Source organism: Stenella coeruleoalba, assembly GCF_951394435.1.
Source record: "Stenella coeruleoalba genome assembly, chromosome: 2".
Classification (NCBI taxonomy): domain Eukaryota; kingdom Metazoa; phylum Chordata; class Mammalia; order Artiodactyla; family Delphinidae; genus Stenella; species Stenella coeruleoalba.
Genome location: NC_137147.1, coordinates 8,786,698 through 8,790,824, shown reverse-complemented (window position 1 = coordinate 8,790,824; position 4,127 = coordinate 8,786,698). Strand labels below are relative to the sequence as shown.

Below are 4,127 nucleotides of genomic sequence, written 5' to 3'. Positions count from 1 at the left end.
CCCAGGTCTGGGGCTGAGCCTTCAGCTGGGAGTCAGGTACCCCTGCCCCTACCCTGAGCCAGGGCAGGCTCAAAATACTTGGAATCTGAAGGGGAACTTCAGCAGTGCCTTTTACACATAAGCTGTAACCCTAAGAACCAAGAAGCACATTTCCCATTATCCTGGCTTTTTTTTTTTTTTAATATTTATTTATTTATTTGGTTGCACCAGGTCTTAGTTGTGGCAGGCGGACTCCTTAGTTGTGGCTCGCCAGCTCCTTAACTGCAGCATGTGGGCTTCTTAGTTGTTGCGTGCAAACTCTTAGTTGCAGCATGCATGTGGGATCTAGTTCCCTGACCAGGGATCTAACCTGGGCCCTCTGAATTGGGAGTGCAGAGTCTTAACCACTGTGCCACCAGGGAAGTCCTATTTTTAGTTTTTAAAGGAAACTCCAGACTGTTCTCCGTAGTGGCTGCACCAATTTACATTCCCATCATCTGAGAGAGATTTAGAGGGTAGAACTGGAGGTGCTGGGATGAGGGAGAAGCAGACCTGAGTATGAAGCCCATGGCCTGGGAACTGACATTTCCTGTGCCAGTCATGCGATTCCAGACCTTTCTGTCGTGTGGGGCTTCCTGACACCAGAGACCACCGATAGTGTCAAAATGCACAAGCAATGGGTAGTGTTCCCATTTACATGGGTGTGGTGGGGAGTTTGGGAGAGGAAGTGAGAGAGGTGAACCTTGGCATCTTTTTAAACTTGACAGGAGACCCACCGAGTGTGTAGATGGTGAGAGCCACGTGCTATCAGAGGGCTGCCAGGAATCCTCCATCAAGTCCAGTCCTGTGAGAGGGGCTTGGAAGCCTGCACAGCGTGAGCCCCGGCTTTCTAACCGCCGCTAGTGTGTGCAATAGATTTTCATTAGCATAGGTGCTGTTGAGGTCGTTGATCAATCCTGCCGTCTGGTCCAAATAACTGACGCGTCACTTTGAGGTTGTCTAAACCCTGGTAATAACCAGCGGGAACAAGAGGGGGCTTAGAATGTAGTCTTCAGGGCTCAGCCTTCAGTTTGGGATAATAAAGCTTCTCGCGGAATTTACGCAGGTCTTCTTGGTCCTCGGCATTAAACAGTCTGTGTGTGTGTGTGTGTGTGTGTGTGTGTAAAATAATTTTTTTTTTTAGAATAACAAAAAATATTTTACTAAAACATAAGATTTACAGAAGTTTCCAGACAAGCCATACAAAATGGTCACAAGCTTTTTCTTGAAGGGAGGACTCTGCACTTGACAGCAAAGTCACAGTGTTATTAGTGAGGGCTGTGATGTTTGTTTAATGTTCCCATTTTGGTTCAAACAATCAAGCTTGTCCATCTACAGTGTCTAAATAAAGTTAGACTTGGCTAGAGAGCATATTCTAAAGAACGGGTTAGCTGCCTTTTTTTTTTTCTTTTTTTCTTTTTTTTGCGGTACGCGGGCCTCTCACTGTTGTGGCCTCTCCCGTTGCGGAGCACAGGCTCCGGACGCGCAGGCTCAGCGGCCATGGCTCACAGGCCCAGCCGCTCCGCGGCATGTGGGATCTTCCCGGACCGAGGCACGAACCCGCGTCCCCTGCATCGGCAGGCGGACTCTCAACCACTGCGCCACCAGGGAAGCCAGGGTTAGCTACTTTTAACCAGTGCAATAAGATCACCATAAAAATGGGGAAAGGAGCCCATAAAATTCAAATAAAACTACCTTCCCCCGACCACCAAAAAATAATAATAATAAAGAAAAACACCCACACCCCTGCAGCTAACCCTGACAACCACCTTCATTCACAGCGCCTTATACTCAAACCATGATGGGGAAATGAATGAAAGCAGAGAAGGGCCACTGCTTTTAAACGTCTCGCAACCATCCAGATGACACTTCTAGCCTCTGCTCCTGCTTTACAACAGTGAGTCAGGACAAGACATAGATTTGCTACTGTGCATTCAATCACCAGGGGACTGAAGATCTCTGGGCTTTTATTCTGTAATGTTTCTAAGACTGTGTCCATTAAATGCAAACAAAAAAGCAAGAAGTCTTGGCAGAACAGGAGAAGTGATGCACACTTGATGATCGGATCGATTTCAATATTATTCATGGCATATAGCGTAGTCCATGCTCTAACTGTTTCTATGGCTTGGGCTTCGTTGGTCTTCCACTGCTCCGCTACATCATCTGCTGATGGGTCATCTGGGTCGGGAGCACTTAACAAAGCCTGGATCGATAGCAGGACTGCGCGGATCTGCAGTGCTGGGGACCACTTATCTTTCAAAATATCTAAAACATATTCTTCCCAACTTGTCTACATTAGGATGATAAATTTTGGTCATGAAACGTACTTTAGGGGCTGCCATTGGGTATTCTTCTGGAAGGAATAGTTCAAGTTTAAAAGTTCCTCCCTCAAAGGGGGAATCCTGAGGGCCAGCAATGACCACATGAAAATAACGGGCGCTGCTCTCATCTGGTTCTGCTTTAATGCCGGGAACTGGCTCTGCCAGCAAACGCTGGGTTTCCTTGGTAATCGTGCAGGGCAGCCCGGCCATCTTGTCAGATCCCGAGTTCAGCCTCTGGTCTCATCTCTGGCTCCACTCGCCTCACGCACGAGTGTGTGAAATAATTTTCATGTGGGGGGTTATTTATTAAATTGCAGCATTTCCCCATTAATAGATGTCTTCCAATCAACCGTTTTTGTTAGAGAGATCACAGCTCTGCTAGCAGTGAGTTAGGTTTTCTTAGAAATCAGTAATCAGTCCCATAGCATTTCCCAGGGGTCTGGGGTTTCTGCAACAACTTTGCAGGCATCAAAGGGGAATGCAGAGAGTCTAAAATCTGGTTGAAAAAATCTGTATTTAAATGCCCTCTCAAACCACTGACACAAGTATAGACGTAGATATAGGTACATGTATAGATTATAGATGCATCTAAATCTGTCATCCTTGGAGAGCCTTTGTCGCCGTTGAACTCAGCTTTGTCATCTCTAAAATGGGGTTAATAACAGTCTCTACCTTATAGAACTACTATGAGGATGAAATGAGATAATATCACCTAAAATTCTTGGCAAACGATCACTTATCTTTCATGTTTTTCTTTGTTTTTTCTTCTTCAAATTTTTCTTAGTTATTCTTTCTAGCTTCCTCTTCCTCATGAACTTCAGAATCATTTTGTCAACAGATTCCCTTTTTTTTTTTTTTTTTTTTTTTGCGGTACGCGGGCCTCTCACTGTTGTGGCCTCTCCCGCTGCGGAGCACAGACTCCGGATGCGCAGGCTCAGCGGCCATGGCTCACGGGCCCAACCGCTCCACGGCATGTGGGATCTTCCCAGACCGGGGCACAAACCCGTGTCCCCTGCAGGCGGCAGGCGGACTCTCAACCACTGCACCACCAGGGAAGACCTGTTGGAAGATTTTTAATCACAGTTTCAATTTCATTACTTGTGATTGGTCTGTTCATATTTTCTGTTTCTTCCTGGTTCAGTCTTGGAAGGTTATACCTTTCTAAGAATTTGTCCATTTCTTCCAGGTTGTCCATTTTATTGGCATACAGTTGCCTGTAGTAGTCTCTTAGGATGCTTTGTATTTCTTCAGTGTCTGATGTAACTTCTCCTTTTTCATTTCTGATTTTATTGATTTGAGTCCTCTCCCTCTTTTTCTTGATGAGTCTGGCTAGTGGTTTATCAATTTTGTTTCTCTTCTCAAAGAACCAGCTTTTAGTTTGATTGATGTTTGCTATTGTTTTCTTTGTTTCTATTGCATTTATTTCTGTTCTGATCTTCATGGTTTCTTTCCTTCTGCTAACTTTGGGTTTTGTTTGTTCTTCTTTCCCTAGGTGTAAGGTTAGATTGTTTATTTGAGATTTTTCTTGTTTCTTGAGGTAGTCTTCTATAGCTATAAACTTCCCTCTTAGAACTGCTTTTGCTGCATCCCATGGGTCGTCGTGTTTTCATTGTCATTTGTCTCTAGGTATTTTTTGATTTCCTCTTTGATTTCTTCAGTGATCTCTTGGTTATTTAGTAACGTACTGTTTAGCCTCCATGTGTTTGTGTTTTTAAAGTCTTTTTTCCCTGTAATTCATTTGTAATCTCATAGCATTGTGGTCAGAAAAGGCGCTTGATATGATTTCAA

The 4,127-nt window shown here is 44.6% G+C and overlaps 1 pseudogene across 1 annotated transcript; it reads right to left on the bottom strand.

The window, feature by feature from the left end:
- Positions 1 to 1,495: 1,495 nt before the first annotated feature.
- On the bottom strand, positions 1,496 to 2,714 carry LOC307181910 (ubiquitin-conjugating enzyme E2 N-like; annotated as a pseudogene). Its single transcript has one exon. The product of its transcript is annotated as a ubiquitin-conjugating enzyme E2 N-like (transcript).
- Positions 2,715 to 4,127: the final 1,413 nt, after the last annotated feature.